Genomic DNA, 20,782 nt, shown 5'->3' on the forward strand with positions numbered 1-20,782 from the left:
TTGAAACAACTTAAAACTTTTCTGTTCGGTTAACGATTCAAACAGTTATAATTGTACATGGCTTAGAAGTTAAGAGTAAATACTGCTTTCTTAATTATGATTTTTGAGTAAATGTTTTTTTCCGAGCTCCGCATGTGGACGTCATGACGTCATGACGTCTTCTCTCTAACCTGAACGACGTTGACAGAAAATTCTGTTCAATATGGCTGCCCTTCTCGAGCGACTGGAGAACACATTTGGAGAAACTTGTAAGTAAAACTGAACCTTCGTTATGTTTATTTTTTCCGTAAAAAAGCAAGTATATTAATATGTTTCAGCCAATAACTTGTTTTCGAATGCGCTGTTGTGTTAAAAAGCACAGACCCAGGTGGTGAATAGTTGTTCGCGGTTGTTCGCGCTCTTTTTCAAACATGGATTATGTCGTCAGTTTTACAGTTTTAACCGATTAAAACACAGTTTTACGAAGAATCACACATAAAGAAAGGGTCTTAGTGATATTTTAACGACCCCTTGCCAACGCAAGAAAGTTGGCGTTTTTACAACAGCAGCCTCATTGTTCGGCAGGTTTTTTTTTTTCTTCTCATTAGCATCATTCAAAAGTGACTTAGCTAGCAGTGGCAACTTCTATCTAAAACAATTGAAATATAGCAAGGTGTTGTATATTTAGTGTGCTGATAAGGTTTTCAATATTTTTATTTTTTCTTCCAAGGCTGAAGGCCAAAGACAAAAAGACAGAAGAAAAAAAAATTCAGACTGCAATTAATTTCAGGTGGAGACAGTAAACACAGGTGAGTTGAAAGATCTATTGAAGAAACCATTCATTAAGTCCCTTAAGGTGAAGATTTCATATATTGATAATGATAAAATTAACACAAATTAAAAGTTTCACTGATAAACACACAATTTTTCCTTGCTTTGAACCCCATGTTCTATATAGATCACAGCTCTGATCTGGAGAACACTATTTTAAAATACTGTGTAGGGTTTTTGTCAAATGATTAAGAAACATACTCTCTGTCACAAGAGACAGAAAGGTTGTATCTTAAAAGAAAAGTCTCCAAAATTTAGTAGAGTCTGATGTCATGCAGTTTCATAAACATGTATTCTCCCCAAAGAATGACACCTGAAAACTTTGCGTTAAATGAACTTTTCTTTTCCCTTTTTAGGAGGCGCCTGATATCAACGTGAAACGCACTGCAGTACTTCGTGCCCTTCCTGTATACCTGCGGGAGGAGGACCCAGAATTCTTTTAGACATGTAATGTAAGTGTATTTTTGCATTACTTAAATTCTGCCAGTAAGATAAAATGCTATGGATTTTTTTAAATACAATTTAATACCCTAGCAGCTACCAAATTGTACAAACAAAATACCCTCTCTGTAGAAAACCCACACACACACAGGTCAGGAGCAGGGCACAGGCGTATCACAGCACTATGGCTATGCTGCAGGTGGCCCAAAAACCAGGCTGAAGTCAAGATTTAGTTTCTTTTTGAGATAAAGTCATGAAATAAAAAATTTCTTTTTTTTTTAGAAAAATAATAAAAATACAAATTATGTAATGCAAGAAGCTAACACGTTAATGTACATTTTTCAAAAAAAGTAGAGTACCCTAACTCGTTACAAAGTAACCCACTACACTGCTGAATGTTTTGCTAGATTACAGGTCATGCTTGTCACATTCTCTCAAACCAACCTTACTTATTTAATTGGGGCGATCGTGGCTCAAGAGTTGGGAGTTCGCCTTGTAATCGGAAGGTTGCCGGTTCGAGCCCGGGCTTGGACAGTCTCGGTCGTTGTGTCCTTGGGCAAGACACTTCACCCGTTGCCTACTGGTGGTGGTCAGAGGGCCCGGTGGCGCCAGTGTCCGGCAGCCTCGCCTCTGTCAGTGCGCCCCAGGGTGGCTGTGGCTACAATGTAGCTGCCATCACCAGTGTGTGAATGGGTGTGGATGACTGAATGTGTAAAGCGCTATACAAATACAGGCCATTTACCATTGATACTGTGTCTATTCCAGGCGGACGCATTGGATGAGTCGACCCTCATTGACACTCCAGTTGCCCTTCTCACAGTGGTTACCGACGGCGCTTCCCAGTCCAGTCCATTTTACTTCCTCAAGCATGGCTGTTTTGGTGAAAGGTGACTAGGTGATGCGTGATATTCCCAGATTTGCAAATGCATTTGCTTTATTGTTTGGCTTGATCTATGCTCTGCATTTAGACTACCCCAGGAAGCTGGTTCACACATTTGCCTTAGTCCAAAATATCTTCATGGGGCTTGATGACGGCAAACCCCTGAAACCCCTGCCTACATGCTGTTAAGGAATATAAGGCAATGTTTGTCAGGACACGCACTCTGTTACTGAGCACTTTGTTTGAAGCACTTTAAGCACTTTAAGTTTACTACAGGCTTTGGGTGGATTTAACTCCATCAGTTTACCTAATTTTCCTATACTTGACTGCCTTATCTGGTTATTTGGAAGCTGATCATCTTTGTACCCATTTTAAAAAATTGTTTTTCATTTCTATTTAAAAAAAAGTGATTAGTATTTGACTTTTTGTTTTGCATTTTTGTGTATTTTGAGAAAGATGCAATTAGGACTGATGTCGTCCTTTGTGAGTTTATAAAAAGATAAATGTTCTACACAGAATTTATAATGCTCACTTTATGGTGCCGATGTCCATGTTAGTTGTTTTATAAAAACATTTGTGATGTTTTTAAATTTTCATGAAAAAATGTTAAATAAACAAAATGTAAAGTAACTGAATTTCCGTACTTTTTTTTTTTTTAGTAGTCTACACTCACAACATATCTTTTAATTAATAAACAGATAATTTGAGTTTAGGTTGTAATATAATTGCATTGTGTTGCATCAAAATAATAAACTACAAGAAACACAAAAATATTGAAATTAAAGTATACAGTCTTTGAGTAAAGCTCAATTAATAAAATATAAAATATAATTTAAAATTTTTAGGTTAACAATAAATACAAATTTTGAGTACCCCATACTTAGAAGATATGAGTTTTTGTACTTAAATCTTTTGAGGTAATCAGTTTCCACAAAAGTTTTAAGTTCAGTCAACTTGTTCGGGTTTACAGTGTAAGAGTAGAACTGAGTTAGGGTCTGTGTCCACAAGCTGTGAGCATCAGACTGGAAGTGAAAGGGTTCTCAGTCGGCTTGTTAAGTCTGACATCATCAGCCATTTCCCGATTCAAATGCTCTTTCAGCTTCCAAAAGGACCACTGAGAAATCTTCCAGCTTCAATAAAATAATCAATGTGGCTTTTATCCCACAACATCAATGGATCAATGGAAATGATGCTGCATGAGTTTTTTCAGGCTCATGCAGCATTTGTAAAAAAGATGAGCCTCATCCAAAGTAGTAGATACTTGGGCCTGGAAACATCTCTGAACATGGTGGAAGATTGTAACCAACTGCTGTTTTTGACTCTTTTGGGAGTAGTCATTTCTAAACATCTCTGTTGTGTGATATATTATATATATATGTACTTTTAAAAAAAAAAATTTAACCAAGACTACTCGTTTCTCCGGTAATCATGAACAAGTTATTTTCCTGCAATGATGTGTCGCCAGCAACCAACCAAACTTCAGCTTTTGCAGTGTCGTATGTCAGAGTCGATACGGGGAAGCTTTAAACTACAATAAATACAATAAACGAGAATTTGTCAGTGTCACAGACTTGCTCAGATGCCCTAGCTTTAGAGCTGACCTACGATTTACCCCACACTGTATAACCAGTCAAGCTGTGATGTGGCCATTGTTTAATGGCCTCTTCATAACAGTACGCTACAAAAGACCGGTTGACACAGAAACCCAATAGCCACAGTACTTTTTGACAGCACCAGCCTTTGTTGGAGTGGGAAAAGTTTAGGATCCCGGAGGATGGAGCTTCTTCATCACATACTTGCTGCCTCTGTACATGACAGACACACCAGGCCAAAAGGCCAGCGGAGAATGAGACTGTGGGGGAAGAAAGGCGAGAGCTGGAACGAGGTAGAGTGATGACAGACAGGGAAATGAGGGTATAGGAGAAAAAGACTGCAACTGGATTCTTTAAGTCGGAGCAATAGTGTGCGCTGAAATGAAAACCCCTCTCTTCCCTCTAAAGGATGCACGTGCTGCTTTATTTTGTTGTTTTGTTTTTTTCCATTTTAAACTCCCATGCCATGAGACCCTGTCATGCCCTCACTGTATGAGCACCAACATCTATAATTAGCTTAACGACACACCTACTTGCCACCCACGTAACAAGAACAAATGATCCAGCATAATTGCACATTGGACATGTTCAAACAAAGTGCTCCGCGCTGAAAGTTCTCCTTTTCTCATGAGGCAGAGCATTTCTGTACCCACAGGGAGGCAAAAATTACAAAAGGCAATCCGACAGACCAAGTGGACGTAGTTGGCCTTGCAGACGCAAATGCAGGGATAACATCAAACCTTCTAATAGCACATGACATAATTATAATGAGGTGAGAAGGATATAGGGTGGATTATTGAAAGAATGACAAATTCACACATGAAGAGAAGTGACGTGTAGAGGAGAAACTGAGTGATGAGATAAAGAAATGAAAATGAAAATTGGATGGGAACAGTGTGTTTGGAAGAGATGTCACAACAGATTAAGAGATAACGAGAAAAAATAACCACACTCAATTTCTCTTGTTAAAGACAGTAGCCTTCATGGAAAATCCCCAGTAAAATTCCCAAAGCCATGCACATATATGCACTGTCCCATAATTCCTTTTATTATTTTTTTTGCTTTCACTTCCGTTTTTATTAATTTCAGGGAAATCCATCCAAAAGTACCAAATATTTTAGGGTATGAGATCCAAGCCCGAGCAAAATGCACATAAACCAACCCCCCCCCAGAGTAAATACACATAAGCTGTTTTTGCTGACAGTGTGGTTGTTTATTAGCTTATATTAATTGTTTAAAAGGTCCCCCAATATATGCATCTCAGAATATATTACACAGTACTTGTAGTTGGAATGCCACTGGTTTTATTATGAAACACACACAAACAAAGTCTGTGGTGTTGCGGTTGGCACAACTACCATCATCAGCAGCCAAGTATTGGCCAATTACATGTCAAACGATACCACATGTAGCCTGGCTCAGATGTCAAGAACGGTCATTAGCAGTTACACCAAGCAGTCACCTATATTTTACAAATTTACACTTGCAGGGCGTATTCCAACCCTGACCACAGTCTTTGCCTAAACCTAACCAAGTAGTGTTTGCGCCTACCTAACTAAGTAAAAACAAAGCTCCCAAACAGAACAGTAACCGCAGTCTGCTGGGATTTTGACACAAGCTAAGTGTTACGTCCCTCTGCAGCTTTTAATCGTCTCAGTGTTTTCAGCTGGTGCTAATTGGCCACACCTAGTCAGGTGTGGATAAAAGCATACCTGAGGCAAGCTTTCCGGCAGTGCACTAGTCTTTGCCTTGGTGGCACCAGCCATTTTAGCCAACCTGGTTTTCCATTTTAGGATGAAACCTCTTCTCACCCACACTCTGTTATTCATCTCCTTTTTTTTTTTTTTTTTTTTTTTTTATGTTGCGGCTTTTGAGCCGGGTCGTAACATAAGTGGGGGCTCGTCCGGGATCTGAACCCGGGACCTCTTGCACCCCAAGCGAGAATCATACGTCAGTTCCTTGACCCACAAACCTGGAATAAAAGTTAAAGCTAACAGAAGCACAGTGTTCACGTTATAGTTGGCATCTCTAAGCATGGATGGGCATGAGGATTTGAAGTTGCCACACTGAACAGACAAAAAGTAACATGTGACCAACACAAAGGAGCACAACAGTCAAACCCAAAATGATTACCTGATCTGCTACAACACAAAACCAAAAGTAGCAACAAATAATCACAACCAAGTGATCTGTTGTCTCCACCACACAAACAGTCACATACAAGTGGCCCTATACCACAACAAGTTACTTTAATCCAAAAAGTTCAGTAAATCAAGCGTACTAGTGACCAACCACAAAATGGAGAGCTATGGCCACACAATGATCACATCAAGGGTGGCTCAGCACCCCACAGTGTTATTGCCATCACCTGGCCAACAACACTCACAAGTGATCCAACAAAATAGCCATATTCCCCACAACACTAAAGGTCACAGCACAAAACACTCACCTCACAAGGATCTCATTAGCATCCATCCACACTGACATATGCACACACAGGGTGTGCACACAATGCCAACTTAAAAACAGCCTACCTGCCTCAGCTACAGACCATAATCATGAATGGTCTCAAACCTCCTACCAAGTTTGGTGCCACTGATTTACTATGTGCAACTCCCATCCTAAAATGCTAAAAAACAATAAAACTTTACCTGTCTAGTCTTCAGTGGTGTACCGGGCTCGAGGCACCTTTAAACGCAAACTCAAGGATAGGCAGCAGACCGGGGTACAGTCTCCCACCAAACCCTGAAGCGTACCCCCACCCAGGATAGCCACCAAACACAATAAACTAAAACAATAAAGCAAAACAACAAACAAGTGCTTCGATGGAAGGGCAGCACAGCCACCCAGCTGAAACACACTAACTAAAGGGAGTTTGCTCAATTACAGTGAACACCATCACTCACCCACTTAAAAGCAAAACAAACTGACATTCAGTCTCCACTAAAATGTCCAAATATCCCGGACGAGCCCCCACTTATGTTACGACCCGGCTCAAAAGCCGCAACATAAAAAAAAGGAGATGAATAACAGAGTGTGGGTGAGAAGAGGTTTCATCCTAAAATGGAAAACCAGGTTGGCTAAAATGGCTGGTGCCACCAAGGCAAAGACTAGTGCACTGCCGGAAAGCTTGCCTCAGGTATGCTTTTATCCACACCTGACTAGGTGTGGCCAATTAGCACCAGCTGAAAACACTGAGACGATTAAAAGCTGCAGAGGGACGTAACACTAAGCATATCCAGGATATTATCCTGCTTCAGCCTAACATCGGTAATCAGGCTAAGCAGTCACACGAAGGTGGTTATCAACTCTATAAGGGTTTCCCATGTAGATCAGACTGCAATTACAATTGTGTACTTGATTAAATCAGTGTGTTGCTTAGGTGAAGTTGGTTCTAGGGCTGGGTGAGAACCAGACCTGGAAGGAGGGCAGCACCAATACACTGAACTCAGTCCTGCTCAATATAAATAAAACTCAGTAAAACTCTTGGAAACAAGTAAAAACAAATATAGAAACTTAGTTTAAAATGGTATGTAAGCTAGTCCAAGGTGTGCTGTGTTTTAAGATTATAGTACTGTGCAGAAGACTTGAGCAACCCTTTATTTGTTTATATTTTGCTAGGTGGGATAGATGGGAATACAGCACATAAGGCAAAAACAGTGGTTGTACAATTCTAACAAGCGGCAAAGTCAAAATTTTATTCTTCAACACAGCCTGAACTCTTTAGTAGAAACGTTCAACAAATTTGTTCTTCAGGAACAGTTCTCCGAGTCTCTTAAAGGAGATTCTTTGAAAGCTCTTCTTTGGATGTTGGTGCCTTTTGTGCTGTTCTCAGTCAAGATGATCCCACACTGCTTCAATAACACTACTCTGTCACACCAGCTCCATCGCATGTCCTCCTTCACCACATCCATAAACCTTCTCTCTGTTCTTCCTGCCTGGCAGCTTCATACTCCTACCTTTCCTTTCTCTCTGCTCCTCTTTGCCACCCAGAAGCACAGTCTCTGTTGCACCTTGGTGTTCAACAGCACAAGTGGCGATTGTTGTAAACTCAGGCCTCGACAAATCCAGGTATTCTTGATGATCTGCATATTTGATTTGTCAAGCATTTTACACCAGATGCCCCTCTTGACACAGCCTCCTCATTACTCCAGGCTTGAGACCAGCATCCGGAGCACACTAGCATCTGGCCCCTGCATGGGGCTAATTACACATGCAAAACTTCCTTTCAACAAGTTTTGATATAAATTTTTCACCTCCCCCTCTTGGACCCTTTGTGCCACCTCATTTAAACGCTCCTTATAACTAAGCCTTACCCTGGTTGGCTTACTTATAATTATTCCCCTTGGTCTCAGGACAGGAAGAGACTTATGTCTGTGTACTCTGTGCACTTCATGTTTCCTGTTTCACTTGCACTTAACCTGCAATAGCCTGGCACAAAAGGTATTCTTATAGTTCATTCTTTTTGTCCTTATATGTAGAAGTGTAATATGAGTCAGGCCTGTAGCCGACAGCATTTCCAAAATGACACGTTTCAAAGCCTGTTTTCAGTAATTACAGTGTATATAATTTCCCAAGTATCAATCCATTTAATGTATAGACTTGCGATATGAAAAGAACAAATGCCGGAAGGGTTGTAAACCTGGAAAGCGATGGGAGATTTTTGGTGGCTGCCTGGATAACACCGGCTTTATTTATATTCGGGCTTTAAGCTGACAGCTGTGCAATTGCTTACACGGCTTTCATGACCACTGACAAAACGCAGCATGACAACAGACAGCCTCACATTCACATAAAATCGTTCACCCTTCCACAGTTAAAAGCCAATGTGAAGTAAACCACTGTACACTTACATTGTAAACAGTCTGAGAGTAAAGTGCCACAGAGAGTTAAGATAATGACATCTAAGCTGGGGTCATTATTTTCAGGAAGTTGTAACATACTACATCTGCCCTGGTCACATCATCAGCCTCGCACTGCTCTCGGTTACTGACATCTGTTATTAATGCTGAGCAAGCATATGGGAAACTTTGAAACTGAAAGATTTGGATTTGCTAAAAATGAAACCGCCAGCATCTCTAATTGGCTTTTAAGACGGGTAAATCCCCTGACAGAAATCACGCTGATGTATCGGAAAAACCTCCCGAGTGCCACAATCGCCTGGAAGCAGATTCCAAGTTTGCATGCTTAACTTGGACGCACTTTGTATCCATTCTGCTGCAATCTGATTGTGCAACCATATTTGTCATCAGGGGTTCTTGTGCCCAGAGCCAATGATAACACTGAGCAAACGTATTGCATGCAGGGCAATTGGATGGAAAATGCTAAAAACCAGTTCTGGCAATCACACTTTACTGCTCTGATATTGGCCTTGTTGACTGTGGTCTCTAAGAGATAATCTCTCATTGTGATCAGCATTTGTCAAAAGGAGGTAGATGGAAGCTATGTGTGTGTGTGTGTGAGAGAGTTCAAGGGTTGACTATGGTACAGAGCTAAACAACACTGAAACAGTCTTGAGACAATGAGACGGGTCAAGCCACGGCCCCGCAGTGCCTGGCATTTTGAAATAACAGCCTCAAATGCAGTAAATATTGACTTTGCTAAGCCAGTGTTTACCTTGAGGCTTCATGGAGAAACTACAAGGCAATTCATTTTCAATTTGAGCCAATTTCACAGGTTTTTAGACAGTGTGAGATTGTGATGCTGTAAAACTCAGTGAGTAATTTGACGTGTTTGCATGAAGTAATCGCCGACAAAGCTTTAATTGCACTGTACCGGGAACGTTTTGGACGTGCGAAGACTGCAATCTCATGATGCTGAATGCAGGGAGGGATACTTTCCATTGTGCTTCTCTCACAGTAAACTCAGACTTACTCAATGTCTGATGCTTGTCCCCTCCTCCTCCTACCATTGTGTAAACCCAGTCCTAAACAGATAACAAGTGGCAGCCAAAAAGACAGCTCAGCACAATTATCCTAATGTTTGCTTCCTGTTCAGATACTGTCATGTTCCACATATGCTAAAATGACAACACTGGATCCCTTTGTTTTTTCAACTTTTAAAGGTAGAGCAATGATTTTGTTAGAATCTCAGGGGTAAGAGATTTAGACACTCATTGAAGCCCTTTATCTTTAACATTATATAAATACACATACACACACACTGCTGTATTTGCCTAGCATAGAGAAAATGTGCTTGATATTTAATTTAAAGGGAGGTGCCATGATGAATGAAAAGAAATCAGAGGGAATGTTGGGTTGTTATTTACCTGTCAACTTGAGCAAATACATACCTGGGCATGTGATGTGGAGTTTCAAGACAAAAATATTACTCCAGAGGTCTGACTCATAGCTTGATGGATATTTCCATCTAAACATTACGAGAGCCAGCCCTGTCATCGCTAAACAATTTCACAGATGACATATTGCCTTGTTTGTTTCTATCTATTTACAATCTGTTTTTTATTGATATGCTTTAACTCAGAGTGACACAGCAGAAAGGCTAAAAGCTACAATCTTTTAAATCACTTTGAACTCTAAGTCTCATTTCATTTTATTTTTCCGGATCACACCCTTGCCTGAAAACATTGCTAGGTTCTTGGAAGAGCTCACAAACACAAAAGAACCCATATAACTGGGTTTCAAGCTAAACACGTGTAGCTGAGCCATGGTGGTTTAATCTATAGGTGTGTTTTTCTTGTGACGACAGTTGTATGAGAAAGGTGTAACCTACTCAAGAGGTTAACGTCAATGCTTTTTAAGTTATATCAGAGCGTGAAATGATACTGAAGGTTTTTCCTCAGCCCAGAATGTTTTCCCAACTTTTTCCAAGCTTCAGCAAAAGTCTGATTTGCCAACTTACTTCTGTTTATTGATCTGTTTAGCTGCAGGGTTAGGGTCATTATTCAAAAAGAATATCTATCTGCCCAACCGGCCATAATTGACTACCTAACATGGGACTTCCCAAATCGTTCTGTGTAAACGACTATATGGTACACCAGAAGAACAAGCCATCAAGGTGTCTTTTAAAAGGGTAAATGAAGTCTTGAAAGCTCCACATTCCCCAGTTGAGTTAGTTTTGGTTATATACTGTTTTGTGTGTTTTGTTTTTTTGCATTTTCAGTTGACTTCTTTATTTTCTAATTAATAAATTTTTTATGCAGTGGACTTTTTCACAGTGTGGATTACTGTGTGATTATTGGGAGAATTGTTTAAAATGTTTAAAATGAAGAAATACACAATGTTGTCATTATTTAATTGTTTTTTGTAATTCGTTTTTTCCAGATAGTGTTCTTACAGTGTTCCTAGCTCACCTACAAGAAGCTCACTAAGTGGTAGAAAGGGGGTTCTTTGTGTACACCCCAAAGTTTAACAAATTTTAGAGAGCATAGCACACAACGAGAAGAACCACTTCGAGCCCTTTTTGGTCTACTGTGATGAATAGTGTATTTTTTAAGGTTTAAGCCATTTTATAGTTTGTGCCATCAAGGTTACCCTTTTTTGGAGTGGGCGTGCAAGCATCACCTTATAGTACATCTGTAATTCTGTAAGTGTCACCATGTTTACAGATAAATATTTGAAAAGAAAAAGTAGTTCATTTGACCTGGGTCATGGAGAAAATGAGAAGGCCCCAGCATGACTAGTGGTCAGAAGAAAGCAAAAAATGTATTCTGGGGACAAACTGAGGCAATTCTGCTATACCTGGTGGGCGGGGAAATTTATCAATATGCTTTTTGTGACATTTTTGTTTGGTGGTGTGCCATGTCATTTTCTTAATGTGAAATATGTGCCGTGGCTCCAAAAAGGTTGGGAAACACTGGACTTGAGACCTGCTAGGACTCACTGCAAGCTCAACTTAAACAGGTTGGAACCCCCGTGTTAAAATTTTAGTTGGGAAATTAAGAGTTTTGTTTATTTCCAATGTTAGAAAGCTGATTTTTTCTTTCTTCTTTCTAAAGGCTCTAATGCAGCTGCTGGCCAAGTCAACTAGAGCCAAAGTAAGTGACTAACAGGAAAGCACAATGGAATATTTCATAGTTGAAGAGCCACATATTTGGCGACTATATGGGGGAATCCAAAACAGACAAAATAAGCAGGAACACTAAACACACATGTGGCAGACAGAAGGCTACACTTCACAAACACCTTATTAATATTCACCATATGCTCCATTACCCTGTAGGGGTTAGCTGATGTAAAAGGACCATTCCCGTTGCATGCAAACAGCTATTAAATACATTTATTCTTCAAACTATTTAATATTGCAAATACACAGCAAAAATCTAGAAGTGAGAGCCACAGCCATTAACTATGTGTAGAGCGCACTGTTAATGTGCACTACACTTTTCAGCCTTCATATACCAGGTGCTAAACTTTCACAAGCACTGCAGAGCAATCCATAAAGGTCTTGTCATACTTGAGTAGAACATTTATGTAACATCTGTGTAATAGAGACCTTTGTTTAAATGCCAGAAAGGCAGTACATTAAAAGACCTCATGAGAGGTGCTTAGATACTGTACAACTTCCTCCTTTCTCCCAATGGAAGCCCTACAGTATGTTTAGTGATAGAAATATATGGCAGCAATAAATCATATTGAAATTCCATTAATATGAAGAACTGATTTGCTTTGTCAAGGAGATTGTGTTGTGGTGTGATGAATGAATCCAAAGACTTCATAAATACCCTGGGAGAAAGGCACTAAGGCTGGGACAAACGCCCAGGATCCACTTAAAGAATCAAAAAGATTTATCGTCCGGAAAGAGAAAGAGAAAAGCCATGAACAAACTGAGAGAGAGGACAAGAGAAAAGAAAGCGACAGATTTTTATGGCAATATGGTGTAAAATATGCTACAATTGCATCATCCGCTTTCTTAAACATAGCCTATTAATTGCAAAAGACATTTTAACATGTTTCATTGTTTACAAAATACAGGGCAACACTGAGCCTAATGGATTTCAGGTGTAGCACTGTGAATGACCTCAAAGGCTATATCATCACAGGTGAAATGGAGCAGCGTGTTGCTGTGGGAACAGATGTGAAAATTTAAAGAGGATGTTCCATCTCTTTCAACACTGAGAAAGGAAATTGCAAATTTGCTGCACATTTCATGGTGCACAAATATTTACGCCTGAGCTTGGAAACAGTAATTGAATAAATGTACTAAAAAGAAAAAAAGGGAAAACTGTCTGATCTGGCGCAACAAATCAATAGGGTTGTCATCCTCAATATGTCAGTCAAAAATAATAAGGGACTATAATTATAGTTACCAGTTTGTAACGATGGAAATGCAATCACCAAAAAGCTTTTCAGGTCAGATTCCCGGACAAGCCCCTAAATATGTTACAGTTCCTTAATCCGTAGCTCAAAAGAACCCAACATATGAGATGCCATCAAGTTGTTTGTATTCAGAGTTTTTAGATTAAAAAGTATTCAAAAGAGGCATCAGTATTAAGTTTCAACTCAACTAATAACAAAAGCTTTTTCTGATTGGCCACTTATTTGTGAGGGGTTATTACACTAGATGAATCTGCATATATAATTATGCACAGATTTTTATGCCGGGTTACTTTCCTAAAATCCATCTCATCTCAGTCTTAAAATGCACACCTTTTGCAGGTAAAAAAAATTATATTTTTGCCTCACAAATTAATTTATTATTGGAGGTTACTGGCAGTCACGGTGAAAGTGATTGCTAAAGCCCCAGTCACCTATCCCCAAAGACTGATCAGTGTCCTTATGTCAAGCACCTGCCACTAAGGAAAGCATATATTCCTCAACCGTTTGCCAAAAATTGCCTTGTGATTGCTTTGGTCACTAGCATATTGCTATGGTTGTAGCTAGTGATGTGCGATACCACTGATTTCCTTTCCGATCCGATACCAAGTAATATTCAGGGTCATATCAACGATACTAATCCGATACCGATACTTTGTACAAAAACTTATTTTATTTATTGTATCTCAAATTATAGCATCATAATGATTACAGGACATCAGATTACTTGTTCTTATCACTTAATAATGCAGGGTTCATCATATAGAAATAAAAAAACTGAAGTTGTGCTCTATTTGAACATCTTGCCTGCCTGCAGCACTAAAGGACTCCGTGAGAGACGTCTGTCTCACCCTAGCACCCCTCTCCTCCTCTTCAGTTCGCCTCAACATATGCTCGTCATATTCTGTGATATGATTTTCTCTGAGGTGTTTCACAAGGTTAGTGATGTTGCCACAACCATACATGCCAACCCTCCCGAAAATCTCCCGGAGCCACCATTCTCCCGAATTTCTCCCGATTTTTCACCCGGACAACAAAATTGAAAAACCATATCGCCGAATTCATAGCGTGGCCCAGCTAATTCCAGTCTCCAACAATGGCGGCAGTCACTTAGTTTTAATATTACTCTTATTTCTATTTCTGGGTCGCGAAAAAACTTTTAACATATTTTCAGGTGAGAATGTAGCTGTGTAAACTTCAAATATCTGAGCCGACCGACACATTGTTTTCAAACCCCCGCGGTCTTTCGCTACTCGGGTTAAACATGATATATAAGTCACTTTAATAACTTAAAAATTTTATTGTTTGGCTTTTTTAGTGTTTTATTTGTTCGTGGGTAAATCGGTTTGGCTGAGATCAAAGTTATAAGATTAGATTAAATTAAATGTAACTTTATTAATCCATAGGGTGGGTTCCTCCGGGGTTTTCACACAGCTGAATAAACGTCAAACAGAAAACTGATTAAACAGAAGTGTGAGACGGTCGACAGTTTATGTCAGCGCCCGGTTATATTTTAGATAGCAAGGAGCAGACGGCTGAGTTTCACTCCACCAAGGGAGCCTGTGACGTACTACCCGGCTTTCTTTAGACCGCGAAGGCCGGGTCCTCAGGTGGAAGCAGCCTCTGAATTTGGACACTCCCGCTGTTTCCAGGCCGGCCAATAATCACGGTGACATTTAATGTATTTTATCCGATAAATAAACACTGTAAAATGTATTTATCACCCCCCCAACAGCCCTTTTGAATGTCTCCCTAATTCTGAGGTCTCAAGGTTGGCAAGTATGGCCACAACACCTCACTCTTGGAGCACTTTTTTTGCCACATGGATCGAAGTAGTTCCTTTGAATGTAGACAATCCGAATGTTATAGTTTCTTTCCACTGTGTTCCTGTTAATGATAAACTACAAATTTACCCTAAATTACTAAAATATCGATATTTTAATGTGAGAATCGATTCTAGAACATAAATGAATGGTATTGGAGGAATTGATATTTCAGGATCGATCCTCACATCACTAGTTGTAGCTTAAATGGAACTTGTCTACACACACTGTCCACCTCATCGCCAAGCTGTCTTAAAACAGGGAAAAGTGTGACACATAATGGAGAAGGTTCACCTTCAAATTAAAAGTTATGTCTCAGAGCTGCATATGTTTCAAAAGGGGTAAATTTTACTTTGAGGTCAAACCTTCTCCATGTCTATATAAAGCTATACACCAAAAACCTCCTACCTTTTCTGGAACAGAGTTCATTCACTGATGACCAGAAACTTCCAAGAACAATTGCCAACCAATCAGAGAGTACACATCTTTTCATAACAACTGGTACTTGTATCACCTTTAATATGGCAGACAACTCTTGCCCAAAGTGCAAATGATGTCTCATGAGCAGTGTTGGGAAGGTTACTTTTAAAATGTATTCCACTACAGATTACAGAATACATGCCCCAAAATGTATTTTGCAACGTATTCCGTTATGTTACTCAATGAGAGTAACGTATTCTGAATGCTCTGGAATACTGAATATAAGAGGAAATATTCATTTAATGTATAATTGTGCACAAAACACACGGGGACTGAAATATGATCAGATTGGCCAACCGCATTGTGAGGTAATCTGGCTCCCACTGTTATTGCATCTCAGTGTGTGTAAATTAAATTTGTGTGCGACCACCTTCTAAAGAAGAAACATCACTCCCACAACATGAATAGACATCTAAAGCTGCTTCTTCCTGCTTTCTCAAAGAAACCCCACAAAAGCTTAAGGCTGTAGGAGTAATGTTGACTCAGGAATGGAGAAAAATAAAGCCCATAAAGCAGCATTTCCCTTGATGTGGGAAGTTCTATGTTTGGATAATGAGATCAGATCAAAACGTGAGAGCAATCAAGATAACAATAAAGTATTTTAATAGCAGGTGTAAATGGCTGGGTATATATGGTGCGATTTGGGGCTGTCATAGAGAAAAGATTTATGTTGATATCTTCAGTTATTGATGGTCCTACATTGTGCAGTGAGAGAGGATCAAAGTAAGCTGTTGGAATAGTCTTGCAACCAAAGACAGCTTGACAGCACTGGAAACTTACGATGATCTTACGTGACTGCTGCTACAACCTAAATCTGCTAACCAACCAACAGGATTGCCGCGCTGAATTGAACCAAAGGACAGATTAATTTGACACGAGGACTTGTGCAAAAAACAAAACAAACAGATGGAAGTAAAACGTGCAAAGCAAAACGCCTATGATTCCAACAAAGAAGAAAGTTAAGTCGAGCTTTGGCAACAGAAGCTCGTTTGCAATGATGCGTCTTCCATCTGTTATCATGACCACGCCAAAGAAGTCATAGCATGGAAACAAGAAGTCAGGGACGTGCAGCCTTATGATTCAGGCATTTTTTATCACCTAGCCTACATAGAAGAAATTTAATGTAGTACCCGACGTTTTTTGATCTATGTGGCTGGCCTTCAGTAAATTTATAAAATTGCTGAAATATCTGTCTAAAGACACCTTTAGACATTGGCACACCATTTAGCACAATGGAATGAGCAAACTTTGAACACCTAATCACATATTAACATGTATAAGTTACATGAAGTGGTTTTAACATCCAACATTATTTCGCATTACAGAATAAACAGCCTTTCATTATGTCATATGTAAGCCACAAAGACAAAATGTAATGCTCTTGTTATTTTTTTAAGCAACAAGAAAAAATTGAGTGCCCTTGGTTTCAGGTTTGAGAAACCAAGTCCATCTAGCAAGTGTCCACTGAACTCCTCACAAGCTGGCTATAATGAGAACAATAACATACATTCAGAGTTCAAAACCTTCAACCTAAAATACCTTCTACACAGCTTAAAGGCTTGTGTACATATGATGCATTTTCTGTGCCTGCTCTGTTTCCCATCCTAAATCAAATGGAAACCCCACAGCTCTTCTGCACAATAACAGGCTTCAGCACCCAGCAGTAAATTAGCCACTCCACAATGTTCAGGGAGCACGGCATCCTAATGAAGCATTCCATTTTCTCATTACTCCTCACGTTTTCCCCCCGTTGTAGAAATCAGGGCAAAATGAGGAGAGAAGTAACAAAGAGAATGGAGGAAAAAGACAGCAGTGAACTATACTAAGGGTGTAAACGGGTTTCACATTTACATTCTCAAAGTGAGTCAAAAGTCATTAGACAAATCATATCAAGTGCTCGTTTTTTTCCTCTGAGGTAAAGAGTGGTAAAGTAACACTGAGGCGTCGTATGGCCAAATGGATCTGTGGGTTGGAAGACTTTTCCTGGAATCCAATTCTGTGATTCAGTGTGGGAATGTTGGATACCTTTTTATTGCTCTTCTAGAAAAATAATTTAGTTGCCTAATAGCTTTTGATGCTTTTGGTGTTCTTTCCCTAGTCCCCCCCCTTACTTTCCCTTCATCCACAAATCCTTTTGTAACTCTGACTTCACCTTTCCTGGAATGTCAAAGCCTCCACCCCACTTTCCGTCACTGTTCTCTGTTTGTACTTGATACTGAGAGGGATTCCCACACCTGACCTCAAATTGGCTTCACTGTAGGATCTTTACTATTCCCATTCCATGGTCTTACATACCCCTTGGCAATTGGCAAATTATCTTTTTGCAAGTCTATAAAATGGTAGCGAGAACTGAGATAGCTTCATCGGGAGATTAGGACATATTGTGCAACGCTAAGGAAAAACTGGGCTGATATGGTGCTCACTTACACCTAATTTTAGGAGAAACACCTCAACTTAAATCCTTATTCAAACAATCATCCACTTACATCATCTGATTACTCTGTTTTTCTGCTATAATATTATTCCTCTAAAAGATCAGATTAGGTAGAGCACCCAGAGAAAACAAGGAAGAACTTGTGTTTGGAGTAGTGCAAAAAATAAAAAATAAATCAAGGGTAAGTAAGAGTGCTGTGAATGTTTTTAAACTTTCACAGATATAGAGTTCAATGTGTTGGCAATTACTATGTTTTCACTGTGACAAAGCACGATTATTTTTTTGGGGAAACCGTTGCCAACTGCTTTTTTTTTTCCTCCATGTGCTAGAACCATTCCACAAACATATTGCCACCACAGATATCATGAAACAACATTTTGATTGGGCAATCAAAACACCCCCACATGTGGCTGTTTGTAAAAACAAATGTGGCATTTCTTTGTATTCGGTCTGAATTTAATTTACAAGCATGGGATTGAATCCAGTAGTTTTCCTCAGGCCCATGGGATGTGTTCAGGATACTTCTAGGAACTGAGGCTCGATGACTGTTTAAGCAACTCCAGATCTGCCTGAGTGATAATTCTCACCATGCAGTGGGCTGTAAGTTGTTACAAGCCACATATTTTGATTGCATTTCATTAGATTGAGAGTTGAAGCTGACCCTGACCTGCTCTGTGGCCAGCAACTTAGCAAGACTAGCTGCCAGACTGTAAAAGGCCAGGTTAGCATCTGAGTTGAGTGTATATTTATACATATACCTACCTACCTACCTACCTACCTGTGTTCAGTGAATACCTCAGGCAGCAGAAAAACAGAAAGGAGGAAGAGGAGGAACCATCACGAAAGGACAGTCCCCTTCACAGTATGTACCACCGGCAGGGTGGTACATAGCAGGGTGTAAGATGCTAGCAGGCAGGGCATACATGGAAGGCCATAACCAAGTGGCCAGCATAGTATACAGAAACATCTGTGTCGGGTATGGCCTGGAAAACCCGAGGTCAAAATGGGAGATGCCTCCAAGGGTGATGGAGAATGACCTGTTACGGTTCGGTGTTGTCAGTGTTTTGTTTTTTGCGTGACTGTCATGTATTTCCTGCTTTACTTTGAAAGTCTGTGTTATCTTAGTGTGTTCAGTTTATGTTTCCTTGTCTCGTCAGGTCTAATTTGCCCCAGCTGTGTTTCCCTCCTGTGGTCCATTCCCTAATTGCTCCTTCTATGTATTTAAGCCTTGTGTTTCGGTATGTCATGGTCGTGATCTCCCCCCGTGTTGTAAATGGCTGTAAATGAGATTTGTCAATACTTTTGTTATGAGACACTTTCGTTTTGGGATTTTGGTGGAGAGCTTTAGTGGTGTTTTTTCGTGTGTTTTTCTTCTCCTCTTCTGTGAATCGGCCAATCTGTAACACCAATAGGAAGACGTGTGGTCCTGGAGCCAGAAGACTGACACATTTCACCATCTCCTCCTGAACTTCTTCATGTGACAGAGTTGAATCAAACAGACCAGGAGTGTCGACCACAACAACAGAACGACCGTCCACTTCACCCTGTTCTTTCTGACAATATTTGGTGACTGATGTTTGACTTGACTTGGCTTTAAACTCTCTCCTTCCTAGAATGGTGTTTCCTGATGAGCTCTTTCCACTTCCAGTCTTCCCAATCAGCACAATCCTGAGAAGGTTTGAGTCCTGCTTCTCTTCATCTCTTCTCTGCTCTTTTCCAGCTTTTCATCAATCCTTTTCTTTTCCTCTTTTTCTGACTGAATTTGTTTGTCTGATATTTCAAGTTGCATTTTAAAATCCTGCCTACGTCTTTCTTCCTCCTCTTCCCGTTTCCTGTTTTCTTTTTCTCTCACTTCCTGTTCTTTCTTTCTCTCTTCGCGCTCCTTCTTTAGATATTCCTCCATCTCCTTCAGTTTCTGGTCTCTTTCCTGCTGTATTTTTTCTTTCTCTTCTTTCAGTCGTTTTTCCTCCTCCTGTCGTCTCTGTTCATCTTCTTGTTTTTGTTTCTCTCTTTCTTCTCTTTGTTGTTTCTCCCACTCCTCGCTTCTCTGTCTTATCTCTTCTCTGGTCTCTTCCAGCTTCCTATCCACACTTTTCTTTTCCTCTTTTTCTGACAGAATTTGTTTGTCCAACATTTCAAGTTGCATTTTAAAATCCTGCCTACGTCTGTCTTCCTCTTCTTCCCATTTCCTGTTCTCTTTTTCTCTCACTTCCTGTTCTTTCTTCCTCTCCTCACGCTCCTTATTTATATTTTCCTCCATCTCCTTCAGTTTCTGGTCTCTTTCCTGCTGTATTTTTTCTTTCTCTTCTTCCAATCTTTTTTTTGATGGCTTCCTTTTCTTCCTCATGTTTTCTTTCTAGCTCCTCTCTCTCTCTCTCTTTATCTCTTCTTCCTTCTCCTTCAGGATTCTCTCCATTTCCTTCTTTATCGCTGCTTCAGCTTCTCCCAGCATCTCATTGGTGAAGCAGTTTCCTCCATTGTCCTTCACCATGGTGTCAATCTTTGTTATCAGCTCACTGACTTGTTGGCGGTTTTGTGTTTCAGAGTTTTCAAACACATGGTATCTTCCTCCACAGTCAGAGATCAGCTTCTTAAACGAATCATCACATCCGCTTTCAATATATTCTTCGATAGACTGCTCATCATTTTTTAGTTTATCTCCCCCAGTTAAAAGAATGATGGTGAACTTTTCAGAGCTTTTTCCAAAACCTTCTTTGATTTAAATTAAGTGGAGGAGAAGTATAAAGATCAGGCCAGAAGAGAAGCTTGTGGAGCCTTCATCAGCTTCGTCTGCCTTCGCTTCAGCCATCCGTCTTCGCTGGAGGGTCCGAGGGACCGCTCCAGCCTTCGTCGTCTGCTGGAGGGTCCGTGGGACCGCTCCAGCCTCCATCAGCTTCGCCTGCCTTCATCCGCCTTCGCTGGGGGGGAGGGTCCGTGGGACCGCCCCAGCCTTTGTCGTCGCTGGAGGGTCCGTGGGACCGCTCCAGCCTTCATCCGCCTTCGCTGGAGGGTCCGAGGGACCGCTCCAGCCTTCGTCGTCTGCTGGA

General features: G+C 40.2%; 1 long non-coding RNA gene and 1 pseudogene across 1 annotated transcript; one reads left to right on the forward strand and one right to left on the reverse strand.

Annotated features, from left to right (window-relative positions):
* Window positions 1-136: 136 nt before the first annotated feature.
* On the forward strand, window positions 137-2,755 carry LOC147311994 (uncharacterized). Its single transcript, XR_015125378.1, has 4 exons — window positions 137-248; window positions 710-788; window positions 1,167-1,262; window positions 2,017-2,755. It is a non-coding gene; the product is annotated as an uncharacterized LOC147311994 (long non-coding RNA).
* Window positions 2,756-19,392: 16,637 nt separating this feature from the next.
* On the reverse strand, window positions 19,393-20,451 carry LOC147311995 (uncharacterized; annotated as a pseudogene).
* Window positions 20,452-20,782: the final 331 nt, after the last annotated feature.

The sequence above is a fragment of the Aulonocara sp. 'chitande type north' Nkhata Bay genome, linkage group LG16 (assembly GCF_057382095.1).
Source record: "Aulonocara sp. 'chitande type north' Nkhata Bay isolate Kocher_YH1m ecotype deep benthic linkage group LG16, A_spYH_male_GT1.1, whole genome shotgun sequence".
NCBI classification, from domain to species: Eukaryota; Metazoa; Chordata; class Actinopteri; order Cichliformes; family Cichlidae; genus Aulonocara; species Aulonocara sp. 'chitande type north' Nkhata Bay.